At 43.1% G+C, this 22,763-nt stretch overlaps 2 long non-coding RNA genes across 2 annotated transcripts; one reads left to right on the top strand and one right to left on the bottom strand.

The window, feature by feature from the left end:
* Positions 1–2,647: 2,647 nt before the first annotated feature.
* On the bottom strand, positions 2,648–22,763 carry LOC310676400. Its single transcript, XR_014510536.1, has 3 exons — positions 22,636–22,763; positions 16,509–16,661; positions 2,648–2,703 (listed from the first exon to the last, which is right to left on the bottom strand). It is a non-coding gene; the product is annotated as an uncharacterized lncRNA (long non-coding RNA).
* Positions 9,485–13,976, top strand: LOC310676402. Its single transcript, XR_014510538.1, has 3 exons — positions 9,485–9,619; positions 12,231–12,320; positions 13,188–13,976. It is a non-coding gene; the product is annotated as an uncharacterized lncRNA (long non-coding RNA).

The raw sequence follows: 22,763 nt of genomic DNA, 5'->3' as shown, positions 1-22,763 counted from the left end.
ATTCATGCCATGGCAGAGCACATTCAACATCTGCTATTTCTCCTACAACTGAGTATGTTCATAAAACAGCCAGGCTGTTTGCGTTTGGCATTTATGTGATACGGCACAAGGAATCCAAGCCTGGAGCTTAGTTTTTAACAGGAGATTATATATATATATATATATATATATATATGCAGGTTTTGGTGTCCTCGGGTGTCTTCCCGTGTAAAAGTTGGGGTGTCTAGGCGACGTTTCGACGAGGTCTCACTCGTCATCTTCAGGCTGGTGCTTTCGGCTTCTTGTTACTGGAACAGAGCAGGATCTCAGTGTTTGAGTTCCTATAAATACTGTTGAGGAGGTGTGGTGTATAGCCTCCAATGTTCTGGGCAGAGAGGAGGTTCCCAGGCTAGTGTGCCTTTTCTTCTTTTGTTCCTTAATTACTTGAGGGATATCTTGAGTGATTTCTTGAGTGATTTCCTGAATCCCACTTAGGTGGGTCATTAGGTGTGGATTAGTTGCTAAAGCCTTCGTGTCTTGAACTCTTGAACTTTGTGAAGAGTTTTTCTGAGAAGATGGCTGTACTGCACTTGGTTGTGCTCTGGCTTGGCTTCGTGTATAGGGGCGAGCTGTGGTTTTGTGGCCTGTGCCAGCCAGATCTGTGTAGGGATTGCAGGGGGGTGCAGCATCCGGAGGTGCCACCCTGGTTTGGCTACTGGATGGTGTCTGTAATTTATCTGTGGAGAGGGTCTGGGTTTGGGTCTGGTGTGGTTGATTGGTGATGGCGTTCTGTGTGCCTCTGGATCTGGTGTCAGATTTTGTGGGGAGGGCTAATTTCCAGATGTCTGGCAAGCGGGATGTGTCGTCACGCTTGTTCATGTTGTGAGGGTGTTTCTCTATCTCGATGGCTTCCATGATTATTCTCTTGTGGTGATGTTCCATGTTAAAGAGCAATTTGGAATCTGCAAAATTAATTTCGTGTCCTGTTTCTTTCATGTGTTGGAAAAGAGAGGAAGTTTTTTCTTCTTTTTTGACGGCATTCTTGTGTTCTGCGATCCGTGCATTTATTCGTCTGTTTGTTTGTCCAATGTACGTGGCTGGGCAGACTTTGCAGGGTATTTCATAGACCCCTTGGTTTTCCAACTGAATTTTATCCTTGGGGTTTCTGAGGTGGCACCTCCGGATGCTGCACCCCCCTGCAATCCCTACACAGATCTGGCTGGCACAGGCCACAAAACCACAGCTCGCCCCTATACACGAAGCCAAGCCAGAGCACAACCAAGTGCAGTACAGCCATCTTCTCAGAAAAACTCTTCACAAAGTTCAAGAGTTCAAGACACGAAGGCTTTAGCAACTAATCCACACCTAATGACCCACCTAAGTGGGATTCAGGAAATCACTCAAGAAATCACTCAAGATATCCCTCAAGTAATTAAGGAACAAAAGAAGAAAAGGCACACTAGCCTGGGAACCTCCTCTCTGCCCAGAACATTGGAGGCTATACACCACACCTCCTCAACAGTATTTATAGGAACTCAAACACTGAGATCCTGCTCTGTTCCAGTAACAAGAAGCCGAAAGCACCAGCCTGAAGATGACGAGTGAGACCTCGTCGAAACGTCGCCTAGACACCCCAACTTTTACACGGGAAGACACCCGAGGACACCAAAACCTGCATTCCTGTACCCGTGAAAATCTACGAAAGCATATATATATATATATATATATATAATGTGACAGAACCCCGCCACCCCAATGCAGTAAACAAACAAAGCAGAATTCTAGAAGCTGGGTGATAGCTGTAATAACATCAGCAGCAACTTGTATATATTGAAAAATCATTACTATACATACTATACACCCACATACTGATGCTGATTTGAGTCTTCCTACGCTTGAGCATATGTATCCAAAAATGCACCACCCACAGAGAGAGAGAGAGAGAGAATGAGAATGAGAAGGGGGGCATTGGCAGACTTGTGGTAACGCTTGTGGTTCTGCACAAGTACAAAAAAATTGGAGGAGAAAAAGCTAAGTGGGAAAACACCTCAACAGAGACTCATAGGTGTGAGGGTGGAAAATAGATCTGATTCCCTTGTGGGTTAAACCACAGAGCCTAGGACTTGCCAATCCGAAGGTTGGCAGTTTGAATCCCCGCAACGGGGTGAGCTCCCGTTGCTCTGTCCCAGCTCCTGCCAACCTAGCAGTTCGAAAGCACGTCAAAGTGCAAGTAGATAAATAGGTACCGCTCTGGCGGGAAGGTAAACGGTGTTTCTGTGTGCTGTTCTGGTTCACCAGAAGCGGCTTAGTCATGCTGGCCACATGACCTGGAAGCTGTAAGCCGGCTCCCTCGGCCAATAAAGCGAGATGAGCGCCGCAACCCCAGAGTCGGTCACGACTGGACCTAATGGTCCTTTACCTTTACTAATTAACAAAAGAATCAGATGGACACCTAGATTCAAAATGTGGGTCTCCAGCAGGAGACAGCTTGCCCAGCAGAATTAAAAACACCCTCAGAGTTTACCAGTAGCACAGTGTGGAATATAGGTTGTAAAACCCATTTTGCTTATCTATTTAGTCTGCTTTAATGCTTTTGCCCTCTCTCTCCACACCTCTAGCAATGAACACTGTTAAATAAGTTTAAAAGCTTCACTTACTAAATCCAAAGGCCTGATTCATGCATTGTCCCATGCCAGCAGCAAGGAGAACATAGGTGGAATACTCCTGGGTGCAAAATACAGAATATAGTTTCAAACATGCAGTCTGAACTTGGAGCAAGTTCAAATGTGTCCATTCTGGTTGGTTGCATGGTGTGAAGAGAGGTGAGGAATAGGAAAAAGAAGCAGCTTCACATCGTCCCTCATGGAGGTAAGGGGGCATGACCCAGCAGAGTCTAGGAACAGACCTCTATGGTCTTAACTCCTTCAATAATACCACAATTCCATAAAATATTTAGGGAGTAAAGCCCTGTTCAGGTTTTAAATTTCATCATGTGAAGTCAGTAATGCTAGGAAGAATGGGGTGTCTGTGTGCTGGCAAATCACCTTCTTTACAGTGGTTCTATGTGATTCAGAACTCCTGACAGGGGATCACAAATGGGAGAATGTTATTGCACTCATGTCCTGCTTGTGGGCTTGCCATAGATATCTGATGGGACACTGTGAGTACAGGATGCTGGACTAGAAGGAGCTTTGGTCTGAGGTGAGCATTATTATTATTTTTTGTAGTGACTGTCATTCATCCCCCAGAACACCATAGAATGTGTCAATGTCGATGTCCAAAGCATTCTGGGAAAATAAAATGGCAGCCCCCCAAATCAGCACTCCTGCTGCTTGTGCCACAAGATGCAGGGGGAAAAAACAGGAGGAGGAAAAATGGGAAACGAATGTAACAAAACCAACATGAATTTAACAAATAAAGAAAGAAGCAAATGTGATTTTAGCAAATGAAGAGCAAAACACATGAGGTCTTAAATAGCAAAAATGAACACAATTATGAAATGACTTTTTTTCTTGCACATCCCTACTCCCAATCCGAGTTACATAAGATGCTGTTCTAGTCGCTCAGCAGTGAAGAAAGGAGAGAGTATGTGCTTTGTTCAGAAACACTGTCCTTGTTGTTACGCCACATATTCCAGGTATCAGCCCTAGTTCAAATGACATAGGTAGCAGACTGAGGTGGTAGAATCACTGGCTTTTGAACGAAAGAGCAAAAATAAAATCTCCACCATGTTAAAAATAGCATGTATGTAGTAAACCATGAAAAAAGAGTACACTAAGCTCTTGTGCCACTGTCAACTGCCTCATACCACATAATGTGCGCAATATCTCTCTATTCCTTGAGTTACTCTCAGATGTACCTAAAAACGAAAGGTGGGGTCCAGCAAAAAGCAATTCACTTTTAAATGTCCTTGATCTCAGTTGGAGAAACGCAAGCACTCGCCTCTCACTGCAATCACCTGAGTTTCAAAAATTTTTCTGGATAATACTTTAAAAGTTTTCATTAATATATAACCCACATGATTTATAGGAAGATGATCTCATGAGCCATGTCTATCCAGAATAAATTCTTAGGGGGAAAATTCTCGAGCATCAAGAGTCTACTTGAGTGATTGATTCATTGACTGATGGTTATGTCCTGCTTTTCCTCTGGGGAGTTCAAGGTCGCATACATAAGCTTCTCCATCTAAGGGATGGAGGCCATAAATAATAAATTTAATAAATAATAATAATAAGGCCTGCTTCTGCAGGATTTCAGTCCATTTTTCTTCTTCACCTTTTCATTTCTTAGCCTCACTTTCCCACATTGGCTCTTAATTCAATTGGCTGCGAAGATTCCATAACATCATTTCAGATGTAGGATTCTGACATCTTTAGCAGAATTACATGAAGTGCTACAGCCATAAGGATCAAATGGCCACATAGGGAAAACAAATCTAATGGTTGCAATGGCAAAGAACAGCAAGAACATCGAAACCATGCATCTGCAGCAAACGTAAGCGAAAACAGACAGTTGCAAAAAGGGTGCAGAATGAGGTAGTCCTAACTACCAGCAGTGGGGGGGGGGGGGGAGAAATACCTTCATGGCCACTGGAGCTTTCTTTCCTCAAATATGCCTTATCTTCCCTTTTTTGCTTTTAAGCCAAATGGTAATCTTGCAAAGTATCAACTGCAGGTGGCTGTGTTGTGTTTGATGATAGAAAGCACATAAACTCCAAGCTTCTAATTGTGCCAGACAGAGTTCATGATGGTAGATTATCCCAAGCAATGTGAGAGAGAAATCCCAGGAGTAATGGGGAGAAATGAGGTTCCAATAGCAAATTCTACTCCAAAACAATTTGGTGGTGGGGGAGGCACATATCTGAAAATAGTATATTGTTTAAAACAAACAAACAAACAAACAAATTTTGTTATCTTGAGATCTCTTTTCTAGAGGCAGCTTATTTTAGTTTTGTTCTCCCCCAACTCCACAGGCATTAGGCACCCACAAAGGTGAAAGTCTCTTGATGAGTTACTAATGTTGTTTACAGAGGTATATTCCTATATTGCCAAGGAGACCAGACACCCTGTTAAGAAACATCTTAGCAACAGCAAAGCACTTTCATTTATGACATTCCTGCCTGAACATTTTCTGAAGGCATTCTCTGAAGCCATTTACAGGAAATGAGTCAATACTAGACATGGGTATTAGGCAGGAAAGTGGAATAAACTGCTATTTTGCTGTACCCTGACCTCAGAAATGATATCGGATTGACTATCGCACTGCAAATCATCCACAGTGCAAACATGAGTGATTTATTCTGGCACACGTGTCCATTGGGTTCCTACTGATAACTGTGGAATTATTGCTGTTTCATTACAGGAAAGTGTGTGTCTCCCTAACCTCAAAGAAATTGAGACCAGATGGGAGAGAGAAATAATTGAAAGAGGAAGGTAAAAGGGGCTGGGGTATATGTATTATGATCTTCAGTGCAGAACAGCCTGTTCTAATCCCCTTAAAGGCACTGTTTATGGCTCTTTAGACAATGCCCGTGCCAGGATTTGAGAGGCCTTACAGTGGAATCCTGTGCATATTTACTCAGAAGTAAATACACTATATAAAGAGGGGCTTACACCATGCAACCACCTCCTTCTGCCTGGCTATGTGTGTTGGACTCAGTGGAACCCTGATCCGGGCTCAATTACTAGGTCACTTCTGCTGCCATGAGTGGTTGGGTGGTATTGTACATGTGGCAGTTGCTCCCCAACTCTGCCAGACTCAGTGGCAACAGTATATTGTTCAGATCGCTCAGTTAGCATGTTTAGGATTGCAGCCGTACAGTGCAATCCAGGGGTGGCCCAAGACATTTTGCAGCCTGAGGCCAAGACAAGATGGCACCATCCCAGTCCATATATAGAACTAAAATGACAGCTGAATCTTACTTCCACATTGGCGACTGGCTAGCATCTTCCACCACTACACCTACAGGCAGCAGGCTAGTTTAGGCGGCATTGGACTCCTCACCATTCAGAGGCTGGGTCGTCACTACCAAGGATGCAGTATAGTGGGCTTCCTAACTGGATGCACATGATATTTGGGGTAGACCCTTAAGCTAGCTTGCCCTGTGGGTTTGAGACTATTTGAGTCCAAGGTTTCTGAGCATCATTCATATGATGTTGTCCTCAATCAGAACCCATCTCATAGCTTTTGTTAAATGAATTCAGATTTTTCCAGAACCTGGGAAAATGAGAAAAGCTGTGGGCTGCTGCTGTTTGCATTCATTTGTGCAATCTGAGGGAAATGATGCTGGGGAGAATCTATAGTTTGTTTACAGAGTGGAAGGAAAAGGAGGATTTTTTTAATGTTTCTTCATCTCTGGCCACTCACTGAAGACTAAAGAAATATATTACTGGGGGTGGGGTGGGGAGCAAAATGACAGAGCTGAGTGCCATCCACATGTTGGTGACACCTCAGACCACATTCCCAGGACCACCTTTTATGTAGATGTTAGAACAGCATGGAGGATCATTGGTTGTCCAAGAAAGAACAGAGTCGCTGTAACACGCAGGGCTTCTTTCCATCTGGAACTCACCAGAACTCAGTTCCAGCACCTCTCAGGTGGGCACCATTGAGGGAGGTGTTCATGGTGAGTTCCGACACTTCTTTTTCTAGAAAAATAGCACTAGTAACATGGGTACCTTCAGCACCCAACTCAGATAGCTTATCCAGAAGGATATCGCAGTCCAGTGATACCTCAGGTTACAGACGCTTCAGGTTACAGACTCCGCTAACCCAGAAATAGTACCTCAGGTTAAGAACTTTGGTTCAGGATGAGAACAGAAATCGCACAGTGGCGGTGTGGCGGCAGCAGGAGGCCCAAGTGGTACCTCAGGTTAAGAACAGTTTCAGGTTAAGAACGGACCTCCAGAACGAATTAAGTTCTTAATCCGAGGTACCACTGTAAACGGTTTTGAAATTTGCCGAGAAGTACCAGACTACTGACAGGATCACACTTTCCTTATCCGTCTCTTGGGAAAGGTCCCACAGGGTGAACATGAAAGTTTCTATTACTAAACCAGGACTGAAGCGTAATTGAAGTGGATCTAGAAAAAGAGTTCAATCCAAAACTACTTGCTTGAGCACCTTGCCCAGGAGGGCACTGCTGCAGTGTTTGAAACTTCCATTGTTCTAGGCACATTTTGTGACAGGGAATTTCATCAGCATGAGCAGTTTCTGAGTTCTGGGCCCAGTACTGCACCTAAGCTTTCAGATTAAAACTGCAGAGTGGCAGCAAAGGAGGACCTTTTTCTGCCTCCCCAACTTCCAGCCTGTCTGGAGACTGGAGAAGAGACACTCTTAAGAGTATTAGGGGGTGGGCAGGGGAAGGACTAGATAATGTGAAAAATTAACATAATATTTTAGCTGCAGTTCATTCATTTTTCAGCTTTGTATTCTTGTTATAAAAAAAGTGTGCCTAGACATTCTGTTGTTGCACCCATAACCTAGGTTTAAGGTGCCATTTAGCTCCTAGCTTTCATATCTCAGTGTGTAACACTGGGCTGCTGGCAACCAGCCTATAGTTGTTTACATCTTTCAGATCCAGGTTAAGTTTCTTCATGAGTGGCCTAATAACCACCCCCTTTTCCAAGGAGGAATTTACAACCTGCTGGACTTCCTCTTCTTGTTAGATGTGGAGGCAAAGGGTCAAGCAGACAGGTGGTGGACTATACATGGTCAGACACCTTGTTTATATCCTCAGGCCTCAGCAACATAAAGTCACTCAGTAAAACTAGACCAGTCTGATTCTCTGGGTACCTCTACTGAGTTTAATGGGACTTACTTCCACATGAGTACAGGACTGTAGCCTTAGCTACCTGGTTATTTTCTAGCTTCTCTCTTCTACATGACCTCAGTTATGAAATGCATTAAGGCAAAATGATCATGAAATCTAAGACTTCTTGGGACCTAAAGTTCTTTACTTTTGTTTTTACAACACAGTTGCTTCTTGGAATGTTCTTAATAGACAAGAAAACCCAAGCAGAATTAGGAGGGAAGGCAATTTGTATGAAACACGCTCCTTAATTTAATGGGACAGAAACCCGGTATCCTCAAAGATGCAATACATGCTTTCTAGTGAGCATTAACAGCTAATCTGAGCCCCTCAATGCTGTAACGATGCAATCAAACAGCAGGTATCTTGTTTTATATTTTAAGAAGCAGTTTAAAGACTATTTGCAAATTCTAATGTGTGGAGCCCCAAGCTACAACAACCACCTACGAAGTATGGAATCAATGATTCATAATTTGGAAATAGGGATTAGTTAGATAAGTGTTTCTTCTGTTTTTGGCTGCAGTAACATTGTGGGACAAGAGTTGCTAGCTTGTTTCTCATCAATCTATGGAAGTGCAAGACTGACAAATGAGATAGCAGGCACTGCAATCCTGCCCTTAAAACAAGGAGAGCAATAGAGCAAATGTTATCCACTGACTTAAACAGTACATATTCACAAGTAGGCGTGGTTAGGACTGCAATGTTAAGGTGCTTCCAGATGCTTCCTTTCCCCCAGTCACCACACATGAGGTGGTACACAACCACTGCACCACCCTGTGGCAGTGCTGCCAGCCACTGGGACTAAGCGGGCACAGGACAGAGTGGTGGTAAGGGCGGGTGAAGTACCATGCTTGCAGAGATAAGCCTGAGTGGATGCACACCTGTACCTGTCACCACTGCAAACCTGGTGCTTCCCCTGACCTCATCTCTGCTCTGCCCCCTCCTAGTCCTAGCACCCCATACGGCCACCTCAATTCAGAGGGCAGTGCAGTGGCTGTATTCTGCCGCAGCTGCTTGTGTAGCAAACGAGTCTTTGCACCTGCAAATAGGTTTTTTTATAAAGCATTTTTGGGGAGTCCTCCTTCCTTTTTACAAGCTAATGTTTCCCTTCATAACTGGGGAGTGTCATGGGTATGCAGAAAACCCTTCTTTGTCTTGTTCTCCTGTGTTGACTATTCTGCTGTTTGGCAAGGGGCCACCAAGTTCGATATTATAATGGATGATGTTGTAATTACATGTGCTCATTTAGGATTTAGTCCATTTGGTTCACTTAATTCATTTAGGGCTAATTCACATACAATTTTATAACCATTTGGCAAAAGACAGCTAAACTATGTGAGCTATTTCTGCCTAGATGTTAAGTCTATGGCTCCCTTTCTCTTAAATAATTTTAGTTTGGTGTAGAGACAATTAGTTATCTTTATGTAGATCAGGGGTAGGGGACCTTTTAAAGTTTGAGGGCCACATTCCCTTCTGGGCCATATGGCAGTGCTGGGTAGGTCAGAGGCAAAAGTGCACTTTTGTGTAGTAGGCTAGTTTTTACACACAGTCACACCCCTTTCTTTATCAGGATACATTCCAGTCAAGCAAAAAACCCCAAGGTGGGTCTAGAGGTACAGTCTGAGGCTATGACAGAGGAGGGTTTGTGACCTGGAGAGAGTCCTAAGACTCTATAGAAGTGATTCTATATGCAGAGAGAGAACCTATAGGAAGATAGTTTAACACAAACAAACTGTGGCACTTGTATTGGGGAAGCCATCAAAAAGCTACCTTGATCTCTTCAGGAGTGAGAACACTAAAAAGGGAACTCTCAACCATCACACAGTACAGGTAATAATTAGCAATGTGAGCGAGACAGGCAAGTGTGTTAATGGCAATCCTCATTTGCCTATGGTTTGAGTATTATAGCAAAACATATGATTGCATGTGTCTCATGTATATGAGTGATATGGAAAAAAGGAATAGCAAAACTGTCAGCCAGATTTTTCTTTGCTGTGAGTAAACAACTGTATATGTGTTTGCTCTGTGTGTTTGCTCTCTCTCGTGTGTGTGAAGTCTTCTGCTTTCATGCTCCAGGGATGACAGGCAAAGTAATTCTGAGTCTGTGCATAGAGCTGAAATTCACAACAGGTTTGTTTTGCTGATATCATAGATTCAGGGTGGCAATGGGGAAAGAATTAGAATCTGATTTTCTAGTTTGCAGTTTCCTTTCTTATTCTTCAGTAAACAGATTACATAATTAGCAGTTGTGCTATCTGGAAACTGGGAATGGGCTTCTAATGGAAGAAAGCAAGTAGCAGTATTATTGTCTTTTAGCTGGTTATAGTTTTTCTTTTGTTTTTGCAACAATCTGCTGTAAATTTGCAGGTGTTCCATACTGTTCACAAATCAGAACAGAAAAACCACTACGAAGAACTAAGATATCATCACAAAGATTGGGATGGTCAACTGTGGTCACTACAGCTTTTATCCTGCACCTACATTTGTTCAAAAATCTGCAAGGAGCCAGCCAGAGCATAAGAACAGCACTGCGGAAAATTCCTATGTAACATGAATGCTTGCCCATTTGGATGGCATGCTGATATAGCTTTTTAAAGAAGAACTTTTTGGGAAGAACTGTAGCTCAATGGTAGAGTACCTGCCTTGCATGCAAAGGGTTTGAGTCTCAATCCTTGGCACCTCCAGGTAGGGCTGGGAAGAGACTTCTGAAACCTTGAAACCGTGTTTGAAACCCTGGAGAGCCATTGCCATCAGTGTAGATAATTCTGAGCTAGATGGACCAATAGTCTGATGCAGTATAAGGCCACTGGCTATGTTCCTGTAAGTTTGGAGTCAGTATAAGGTGTTTTCAGTGTCTGTGTGAAGGATGCTGCTGGCCACCAGCTCCTCACCACTAGCATGTCCAGTGTCCACAACCATTTGTATATATATTTTGTATGCATGCATACATAGTGTTCCACCACACAAGAAGGATCCTGGCTATATTGCCAACACTTAGAAAGGTGGAAACTACTGAGCCTAGAATCTGATGTCTATGGAATTCAAATATACCACAAGATATTCAAAAGAAGAAATATTAAATATGGGAGGATAGCCAATTGAGACAATAAACGAACACCAAACAAACGTATCAGCTGTGTTGCAATGACAGAATTGTGCAGTATTTTCCCCACAGATGATTGAAATTTCAGAATGCCCTTTCCGCATATGTTCTCCTAAAATGGGTAAGTGACATATGCTATTTATCCCTGCGACAAGCAATCTCGCTTTACCAGTGCAGATTATCTGCTGGAAGAAAAGGTCACAAGAGTTCTGTTTTTGTGGCTCTGCAGTAATTTACTATAAATGGCTATTGTGCAAAGATATAAAATGAAGTGCTTATGATTATTTTCTTTAAATTACACTTATCTGGTAGATACCGTTTTCTTAAAAGCTGTCCAGGGTTGTGTATGGATAAGTGGAGAACTTCAAGTTCATTCTCCAAACAAGAAATAAACACCTATACAATGAGGTTCCTTTCAGGATGTAAATAAGTACTCAACAAAGTTTTTAAAACTAGGTTTGAAATAATCAAGTTGCTTTCTGTGGAATTACAATGGTGTTAAGTGCTCCTTGTTCTGGCTTCTCTTCATACTAGAGCTAAACTCAAACCATTCACTGAGTTTGGGTTTTTTTGGAAGTGTATTTCCCATTTCAATGATTTTCAGAACTTGTGGCAAACATACTTGTGTTGTTCTTACTCTGATTTTTATTGCACTCTTTCCCTTCTTATTCTTTGCTTACATAAGGTTTTATGTTGCATTTGTACTCGGTGCATCAGGGTGTCCCAAAGTGGTTGATATTGACCCTCTGAGGTCAATGGAACTGACCCTTCAGATGCTCCTGGACCTCTTGGTGGCTTTCAATATCATTGATCATAGTATTGTTGTAAGATTGGGTGTTTGAACATCAGAAGGTTAACGAAGCCAGGAGGAGTGCATAAACTTGGCCAACCCTGCTGACTATATCTTACAATTTTCTTTTGTTAAGAAGATCACTGGGAAAACAGTCAGCTGATGCTTTCTGAATGGCTAGGAATTATCTGGAAGGTCGCAGAAAGGTTGTTATGTGTACAGTGGTACCTCGGGTTAAGAACTTTGTTTCAGGATGAGAACAGAAATCGTGCTCCGGCAGCACAGCAGCAGCAGCAGCAGCAGGAGGCCCCATTAGCTAAAGTGGTGCTTCAGGTTAAGAACGGACCTCCAGAACGAATTAAGTACTTAACCCGAAGTACCACTGTATACCTTTTCCACCTTCCAGCTGAAGAGGTATGATGTGGGGCAATGAATTTAGCTGGCTGTTGGGGAGTTTAAGCCGTGTCTTCGCCTGTGCTCAACTGAAGGTGTTTCTGGTGGCTGGGTGAGGAATGATATGTGTGTGTGCTCTCACTCTCTCTTTGCAGGGCCAGCCTGAAGCATTTTTGGCACCTGAGGCAAAAATCCCTGCTGCCACCCCCTACGGTGGGTGGACAAACTCCCCACCACACTGCCAGGTAGGGGAAAAGATCTCCCCCTCCTGCTTAGTGGCAAAGCTGGGTGGTGATACTCAGGAGGAGGGAGGCGTTCCGCAGAGCTTTGCTGCTGGTCCATCTCTGCCCCTAGAGGCTGGGAGCAAAGCTAGGCCGTTGAATGGGGGTGCCTCCTCTGTCTGTCTCTCTACTATTGCAAATAGGATGCTGGACTAGTTGGGCCCTTGGCTTGATCCCACTATGTTCTTATGTTGTTGTTTGACCTCTTCGCCTACAATAAGCCCTTATTTGGAGTTTTCCTTTATCCCTGCCTCCATTAGATATCCTACTCCAGTGTTTCCATGTGCCTGAAACTATTTAAACTGTTAAACACTGCCAAGAGAAAGCTTGTACGTCTCTCAAGCGTGTTCTTGATATTCATTCTGCGCTGTTGCGATAGCAAAAAATCCCAAGCTAATTCTATTGGCAGTTAAACGGTTCGCTGATTCATAAAAAGCTTGTTTAAGAAAATGTTTGCTTGTGGCAATAATGGGAAAAAAAGGGCAAGTGTTCCTTTGAAACACAGCCCTGGGCACAGAGAGGGATGTTCTGTCTAGGGATAGAGATTGCCACTGATAATTGCCCATCTGCTTGAGTAGCCCTGGGTACTCGAGTGCAGAGCAACACAGCTTATTGTAGTAACACATTCATGAACTGCTAGACTAGCATGGACCAGGTAATGATCCAAGATGCACTGAGCATAAGAAACAAATGAGGGAATAAGATATTAGAAGAGAGAACTAAAGGTTTCTCTGTGGGCAATCCGTTCAGTTCTTGCTTGGGCACCCTTATTAGAAGCTGGTCAGGGTTGGGGAGTGTTTTCCTTTTCGCTAGTCTTTTTTTTCTATTTAGAAAGCTGCTCAATTCTCGAGTATGGAATAATGAAGGAACAAGCCACTGGAGACCTGGTGCATTTAAAATTTGCAATGCAAGCAGGGCACGGTGCCATTTCCCCTCCTCACTGGGATTCATTTGGAGAGTTGTTTCCCACAGAACTGTCAGCCTGACACGTTGCGTGGCACCTACTTGCCCGGGTGTTTGTATAGGAAAGGAGGTAGGAGGCATATGAATCAGTGCCATGGCTTGCCAAGAACAACGAAGCAGGTACACAGCACTGGGCAGTGGGGGAAAGAAAAATGCGACAGGACATCTAATGACCGCAGCGAGACAGCATCGCTGGGATTGTTAGAAGTGGGCACCCCGTGGCCACAAGTGACATCACCTCTGTGCCACGGTCTGCTTCAACAGAGAAAAGCTGCTTCTCACAGCAAGAGGGGAAGAGTGTGTTAACGCCAATTTGGCAAATGAAGATGGACGTGTGGGTGAGAAGTTTGGAAGATTTGAAATGCAGGCATCCAAAGCCTTGTTTGCAGCAGATGCGCACTAAAGCTTCTTAAAGAACACTATCCAAGAGAAGGCACTGGGGAAATAATGGCTGAGAGAATGCAGCTTAAATTTCCAAGCCATGTGCTGAAATCCTCCATGGACTCACTGGGGGGTAGATTACTAGGCTGACTCTAGGCTAGTGAATGCCAGGAGTCCTTTATTTAAGAAGTGACGACTCCTATGCAGTAGATCAGCTTTGAGATTTAACTGATCTGGTGTGGAGCCTTGGGGAGGTACACTAGAGTCGTCTGAGGCCTGGAGCTCATCACCTTTGAAATTAAAGGTAAAGGGACCCCTGACTGTTAGGTCCAGTCGCGGACGACTCTGGGGTTGTGGCGCTCATCTTGCTTTACTGGCCAACAGAGCCAGCGTACAGCTTCCAGGTCATGTTGGCCAGCATGACTAAGCTGCTTCTGGCGAACCAGAGCAGCGCATGGAAACACTGTTTACCTTCCCGTCAGAGCAGTACCTATTTATCTACTTGTACTTCGTGCTTTTGAATTGCTAGGTTGGCAGGAGCAGGGACCGAGCAACGGAAGCTCACCCCATCACGGGGATTCAAAGTGCCAACCTTCTGATTGGCAAGCCCTAGGCTCTGTGGTTTAACCCACAGTGCCATCCATGTCTTTGAAAGTAAAACGAGCAAGCAAATAAATCCAGAAGCAGCTTGCAGTACACCATGAGTGGTCACTATTCAGGACACAAAACAAATTATCTTGAGGAGGTGCACAAAATGGTTTGCATATCTGGACTGAGACAATGGCTTCCATAACATGATGGTATGTGATCAGTATGAACTCGATAGGAACCTTTATTCTGGATTGCAACATTCTCTTTGGTTTTCATGCGTGTTCTGTTCCGCGCCATACTCTAATGGTCTTTCTGATTTATGAAGACTATTAGTGGCACATATCCAGGCAGGTAACTGAATTTCAACCCTTTCAGTTCCCATAGTCATCGTGACGCACAGGATGTGCTTCAGCTGATTTTGGTCCTCCAGTGGTCACTAGAGTGAATTACAGCATCCAGCCAAGAAAAGTGCTATCTAAAAATGCCCAGTGAGGGTGTAGTTTTGTGACATTATGCAAATGTTTAGGAGTCAGACAAATTTTCTGGTTGCCAGCTGGGGAGGTGGGATAGATGGTACCATGCAGGTTGCTAATTCAGGGTATTCTTCCTGGTCTTATTTGATCCTCTCAGTTTCTTCTTGGCAGGCTTACTTGCCAGGCCTCAAATATTCTCGAAAAATGTGCCCTCTGACCTTGGAGCTCTGTCTCCAATGAGTAACTGCTAGCAGCAATTAAGGAAGAAGGAAGTAGTAAGAGGCAATAGGAAGATCATACACCCTGCAGAAGACACGGGAGGATAAACCTGCAACCTTGGTAACTGTTATAAGGACCAATATTTAGAAGTTAGTGGCACCTTGATTTTTTTTTTTACCCCTGTCTCTCAATAGTGGCGAATATGTTGTAGATTTTGTAGCTTGACTTAACAACCTTCCATTTAAAAACAAGTGCTCTTATCATCATTTTAGGAGGTAGCAGTCTGCCAGGAAGCTAGTTCCAAGCAGTTTTTGTGCATTGCACTTTGTACAGTCCAAATGGCACATCTAGTAACTGCACTATAGTTTCTGGCAAATGCCGGCAAATGCACCATTATCTGGCCTTTGATACTTGAGACATGTATATTTAGGACTCACCCTATTTTGTGGTTGTAAGTTGTGTAAAATTGTTTTCAGTGTTGTATTAAAAACAGGGGGGAAGGTGCGTAATAGATAAAAACAAAGCAAAACAATGTGTTTCAGGGCAGAAACATAGTCTTCCAATTTAACCTTCATCCTGTCACTTGCCACCCCTCTCTGATGTGTGATAGTAAAGGTAAAGGTACCCCTGCCCGTACGGGCCAGTCTTGACAGACTCTAGGGTTGTGCACCCATCTCACTCAAGAGGCCGGGGGCCAGCGCTGTCCGGAGACACTTCCGGGTCACGTGGCCAGCGTGACTAAGCTGCATCTGGCAAGCCAGAGCCGCACACGGAAACGCTGTTTACCTTCCCGCTAGTAAGCGGTCCCTATTTATCTACTTGCACCCGGGAGTGCTTTCGAACTGCTAGGTTGGCAGGCGCTGGGACCGAACAACGAGAGCGCACCCCGCCGCGGGGATTCGAACCGCCGACCTTTCGATTGGCAAGCCCTAGGCACTGAGGCTTTTACCCACAGCGCCACCCGCGTCCCCTCTGATGTGTGATACTGATGGTCATATTATGGGGCTGGTGGACACCGCCTACACAATCTTCATTAGCTGTTTGAATATCAACCTTCCTGTGAATCTTGGCTGATGTTTTTGGGGATTTGCGTTATAACAGGAAAAAATACAAGGAGAAGAATATGGTGTAGTGATTAGATTATTTTAGGTGGCAAACCCATGTTCAAATCTCTGCTGGGTACTGATTAAGTTAGAGCAATCATAGTCTCACAACCTAACACATCTGAGGCACTTGTTAGGATCCTGAGAAGAAGTGGAGGGGAAATAGAAAAGATGTGCCAATGGGGAAAAAAAGTTCCCCATTTCCTATCTATCCCCTTTAAGATAGCAAATGGGGAAACGAGATGTCCTGAAATCCAATAATCATATGAATGACAGCTTGTATTTGCCACTACATAAAAAAGATAGTTATTTTTTATATCCCACACTGCAAAAATAATTGAACTGACGTCATTACAAAAACAGAGTCCTAATAGCTACATGCCTTTAAAGTTAACGTATGGTTAATAGCTGGGCCATCTTACCTCCTTGTCCTATTTTGTAGGTAATCTTTTCCATCAGTAATTGGTTCGACTAGCTAAGATGAGGGTGGCATTTCCAAAATGCCATCCCATTTATAGTTCAGAGCAGCAATGAAAGCACCGAAAATGTAGAGCTCTTTTCCTCTTATATCTGTCCTGTGGATAGAAGAAAATACAGGGCTAACAGAAGAGCTGATCATTACATTATTTGGTAAGCTTTTTTTTTTTTAAAGTTATGTACAATGTGGCTAGAAACACTTTTACTCATTTTACATGCATGGCACTCAGTGAAATGCCAGGGGATTTGCATGAAAAATGAACTTGAGAGCCTGAAGTCAAGAGCACAGGTCTCAGTGTCGGCTCAGTGCCGCAACTTCTGATATGGTGACAGTTCTGGATGCCATTGCCAAGAGTTGTCCCTGGTGCGATATCGCTTATATTAGACATATCATGCAAAACCAGCTGGAGGAATCAAGTTTTTCAGCTCCATGCTCTGATCTTGAGCAGCAGACTTTTTGTGGGAAATAGAGCTGTCAGAACTATCCATATTGCCAACTACGGTAAGTAAAGGACTCAGGTGTTTTGTACACAGAACTATATTTGCAAATTTGTATATACCCTAAAAAAATTAAAAACTGATTGAAATTCCCATAGAAAAAAATGATGGGTCTCTGGAAACCCAGAATGAACTTGCAGATATTCATGGCACAAGTTCTTTGAGAGATATTGTTGGCACTTGTCTGTCTCGGGAGACAATGGAGTGTGCCTTTGGAGTCTCTGGGAGGACATGGCACAAAACGAATGCTTCAGATATGCTTCTAAAATATCCTAAGTTGCTTTTAGAAATCTTGATATGTGAAAAATGCAAAGGTTCACAGAACGGTTATGTATCACTTTCGGTGCTGCATGCTTTACAGAGCTGAGACTGAAACCATTTGAACACTCTGGACCCATCTAAATTGTTAGGCCAATGTAACGAGGCAAGTGTTTCAAGTGGCAAAAACTGGAGTGTGCAAGTCCTAGTTCAACAGAAATGCAATGCTACAGAAATATGTTTTAACAAAAACCCTAGTGAAAAAAGTGAACAAGTGGAAATAATATATTTTGAAGTCATTGATACTGTATTTATTGAAATAAACAGGAGATTTTCTGAAAATGATGAAATAATCATTGCAGTAGCATCTGTTGATGACTTGGATTTTGAGGAAACAAACCCACTTAGTTCCCCAGGAATCCTACTCCTGACAAAATATGAGTTTTCTCTGGCCAAAAATGTCTTATGAAAACAAATGTTTCAAAAAAATCTACAAGCAAAGAGTGGCATTTGCAGATACATATCAACTTCTGGCTACTGAAAAGGCTTTTGCCTGCAGCACGACCATCTGTGACTCACCATTTTCTTTAACCCAGGCCAGCTGCAGAGACTTTTAGTGTTTAGCAAATAATAATAATATAATAATAATTTATTATTTATACCCCGCCCATCTGGCTGCGCTTCCCCAGCCACTCTGGGCGGCTTCCAACAAAATATTAAAATACAGTAATGCATCGAACATTAAAAGCTTCCCTACATACGGTTTTTCTTCCATTTGAAAAAGAAAGGACAGCTAAACTGTTATTTTGACAAACTTACATTAATGTACTCCCCCCCCCCTTTTTGAAAAAGTGTATTGTGAGCCTATTATCTAGAAAGGGTTCATTTGCATGTTTCTTAAGCATTTTTATGTTGGTGAAAGTATCCTGTGTTACTGTAAATATTTTACAAAATTAAGGACATTAATCTCATGGACTTCAAGAAAGTTATGTATATTGTTCTCACAACCTCTCCCTTAAACCTCACCTTTGGTTGCATCCTTTAATGTGTTTTTATTCTGTTTCTTTACCTGTTGTTGTTTTGCACTGGTGTTGTGCGTTTTACAAGATTAAAACTGAGTTTCCGAGAAAGCAGATCCCACTGTTCTATCACTTCCTAGTTATGCCATAAGCTATTTGTTTTATTACACCTTTTGATATTCCCGTTCAGTGTACTTAACACCCTTGTTTCTGATGAAGCATAAAGCATGCATCTCATTTAATTCCTGATGTTCACAATGAGTGTTCTGTTAACTCCGCTTTTATATAACCCATTATGTAAGTTAATTCTCACTTTGCACAGAGTAATATTCTTCTTTGCCAGCCTGGAGACAGGGGATCTGCTGGCACCCTGCACCATAAAAAGGGACCTCACCAAGAAACGCTGCTTCCCAGCATGGCCACAGGGCTGCACTAGTGCTTTCACAGTGAACACCAGCACCTTGAATGGAGCCTGGAAACAAACTTGCGGCCAGTTCAAATTGGGTAAAATTGGTATGATGGAATCAAAGTGCCTGGCACCTGGCTGCAGGATTATTAATATACTAGCTATGATTTATGGAAGCTTTCAAGAACTGGGTCACCACACTGAAAGCTTCCTACTAGTTCTATTCCACTGTCTACTCTCCTAAGTAAAATCTATACAGTTTGCATTTTATGGGATTAAAAAATAATAAAGCAGTATACATTGGGAAAGAAAAGGCTGTGATGGCCTGGGACTCGGGCTTGGACTCAGAACCAGAGGGACTCAGTCTGCACCGGATCCTTTGCCTCAGGCATCATCTGAACCAAGTCTGGGGCCTGAACCTGAAGAGTCCCAGTCTGCACAGGTTCCCCTGCAACAAACACCAGCTGGGCCGAGTCAGGGGCCTGAGCCTGCCCTGGCTACAGATGCGGGGATTACCTCGTTGCCTTCCAGCTGGGCCATCACTTACAGCTGCTCCACTACCGGTTTGGTCAGGGGAGGCTGAGGTGGCCCCTTGGTCTAGTAACCCACCAACGTCTCCCGAGCTGCAGAGACTAAGGTCTGAGAGAAGGAGAGACCTGAGTACTCGCAGGAGGAGTGCTCGCCTTTGGGCAAAATGGGGAGGTGAGTTGCCGGGGGATCAGGACCGGTCGCTACCCCAACAAAGATAAAAGGCTGTCAGACCCTGCTCCAGGTTGCAGGAGCAACATTGCTGTATGCTTGATCCTGCCCCTGTCCTTGCCTTGTTTCCTGCCTCGTGTCCTGCCTTGTCCCTGTCGGACTGACTCCTAGCGGAACCTTTGGATTCTGGACCGGTCCTGTTACCCCTGGGCCCAGCACAAAGGCTTTAAGTCTTTTGTGACTCGTATATGTAATGTCCAGGATCATGAGGATGGCTAAAAAGACATCTCTTTTAAGAGATGAAATCATGGCTCTGGTTCAGCAAGGCTAATCTTAGCTCTTATTGCTTGAGTACTTTCAAATCATATCCTCCAGTAGTTCACGGGTGAAAACAGGGATAATCTTGTGTACTTACAGCAGTGCCATTTTCACATCAAGGGCCAACTGCATATGTCTCCACTTCTCTCATTCTTAGGTGGAGAGCAGCTGCCTGCTATTTCTTTACTAAGGTCTGTACTTCTTTCTCATTCAGAAGAAGCTCATTAACTGATTGTAACTTTTTATTTTATTTTTTAAAAGTATGATCCAATTTAATGTCATGGCAGGCCTGGTTATAGTTAGTTTCAGCATCGCAGCCAACCATATTATTTCTCAAAGATGACAATGATTCAATTTATGACAGAAACAGAGGCTTTACCAACCCTGCATAATAAGATACAGGACCACTCTCTCTGTAACTGTTAATATTATTATTATTATTATTACTTAACTTAATTTAATTTAATTATATTATATTCCACCCTTCTTCCAGAAGGAGCTCAGGACAACAAACGCAAAATAGGTAAAACAATTAAAACATCTAAAACCAATTTCAATGCAGATGCAAACTTGGGAAGGTCTCTACCTAAAAGCTTTGTTGGCAGACGAAGGTCTTTTCACTAGACACTAAAAAGTCCTGTTATCATAGCGCTTCAAGAGAAAAGCAAATTTGGAGGGGGGGCACATGTGCGTGACAACGGAGGCGGTGGCTTGAGACAGGTATCTCCATAAGCCTTTTTTAATAAAAAAAATCACCCTCCGCAATTCTATAGGGCTCAATTCTGCACCCAAACAGAACACTTTAGAAGGCAATGGTTCAGAGACAACTTTTAAGTTAAAAATTTTGCTCTCTGTGCAATATTAAAACTTGCTTTGCCCCAAAGTTTGTGGGCCCTGGGGAAGGCGGGAAATGTGTAACGGTGCCTAATAGCAAGCCCAACTCCAGCGGAGGAGAAGCCTCAACATGTCCAGCCCTATCCCTAGACTGTATGGAGCGAAAGCTTCCATGCAGAGCTTATTTAAAAATTGCAAGATGAGTTTTCTACTTTAGAACTGAAAATATAAAAATTAATAGATACCAACAATAAGGAGAAAAACAGCGGGCGAGGCCCTTGAGTTGATTCCGCACTCTCACAAGAGATATGGCTATTGCGTTTACTAATTCCTCCCAGAAGAAGAGAAGATTTTGGATTTGATATCCTGCTTTATCACTACCCTAAGGAGTCTCAAAGTGGCTAACAATCTCCTTTCCCTTCCTCCCCCCCAAACAAACACTCTGTGAGATGAGTGAGGCTGAGAGACTTCAGAGAGTGTGATTGGCCGAGGTCACCCAGCAGCTGCATGTGGAGGAGCAGGGAATCGAACCCGGTTCACCAGATTACGAGTCCACTGCTCTTAACCACTACACCACACTGGCTCAGAGAGATGCTCTGATGAAAGCAATCAGGGGGAAAGGTCCAGTGGAAATAGGATGCTGTGTTCTTTTTCTGAATGACCTTAGTGCTGAGATTTTGAACAAAGCCACACATTCAAGCCAGCTTCCAGGGCTTCCCCTTCATGTTAATCACAAACATGGATGGCATAATATATAAAGCAACTGACAAGACAAAACTGTTTCATAATATTATCTTTACCGAATCACTCTCTCCTTTAGAATAATAATTGATGCAGAAGATCTGCCTTTACGTATGCACCTGGGATGAATGGCAAGTGGCAACCACCACAAAATCTCTAACACAGGATAAATAGACCAAAACCGCCGAAACTAAAAACATCTGCATTATCAAGATTCATACATCCATAGTTTTACAGGAAATGCTGAAAAACATTTGCTGCTCCACAGTTCAAGATTGTGTTTGCATGATACGTTTCATTCTTTACTTATTGCAATACTGCCTGATTTACTGGTGCAGTAAGATTTAGCGTACCTTATTTAATCCCTTTAACTTTTCAGAGTATTACTGTTTATAGCTTGCAGGGTTGGGATGCAGAAATGGTACTCTTGGAGCCTATGTTACAGTCATGGCTGTAAAAGACATGCCTAGGCATTTGTTCTCCTCACAATTTGCAGGTCCATTGATGGTGGAATCCCCTTGTGGTATTTCTACAGAGCTGCTAATTTCTGGTTACTCCCACAGTGGACTTGGAAAGGGTATGGGGGTTAGTGGAGGGGGGTTACTGGGTTATGATTCTCATTTTTGTTCTGTTTCTTGCTGCTGTGCTATGGGAGACTTATAGACGCTTTGCACCGCTCGGTGGATTCCCCTTGAATCCACAGGAGATATTAAATTGCTTACATTAAATGTGAGGGGTCTGAGGGATGTTATAATAGTGGAGGGTCTCTAACTAGTTAAAGAGTTGAAGGTCCTCTTTCTTCAAAAAACCCCAAGGTGTTAAACAAGATCCACAAGGCAGGTTTATTTTTGTTTCAGGCCAATGTGATGATAAACAGTTAACTCTGGCATCTATTTATGGTCCCAAATCAAACCAATATTCCTTTATGGCAAAGACCTTGAAAAAAACTTAATTCTTTCACTAAAGGGGAAATTATTGCAGCAGGAGATTTTAATATGGGCTATGATAATATGCTAGATAGTAGTTCAGCTTCTGAATCTAATAGTAGGTGAAAAGAAGATTCAGTAGCACTACTCAGGTAAGGAATGCAAATAATGTACTAAGTCCAATTTCTGGGAATGATGACAAGGAGGTGACCCGTGGATGCCAGAAGTGGTAAAGTCAGTCTGTGTAATAACCAAAGAATTTAATGGAACCATCCCAGCAGAAGAAACTTGGATGCGCCGCATAACAGAGATGAAGGAGAATGAGAACCAGAGAGCGGCTGTTGAGGACAAGATAAGCAAAAGCTTTCCTTACCTACAGACAGAGTCATAGTGGTAGCACATGGACCTCAGCCATGCCAAATCTGTACTATCCATTAGTTTCCTGAAAAATGGCAACAGCAAACAAGACATAAACAATAGTAACAAATAAATGTGCCCTTG

Source organism: Podarcis tiliguerta (assembly GCF_965153285.1).
Source record: "Podarcis tiliguerta genome assembly, chromosome: 4".
Classification (NCBI taxonomy): domain Eukaryota; kingdom Metazoa; phylum Chordata; class Lepidosauria; order Squamata; family Lacertidae; genus Podarcis; species Podarcis tiliguerta.
This window is presented reverse-complemented; position numbering and strand designations above follow the sequence as displayed.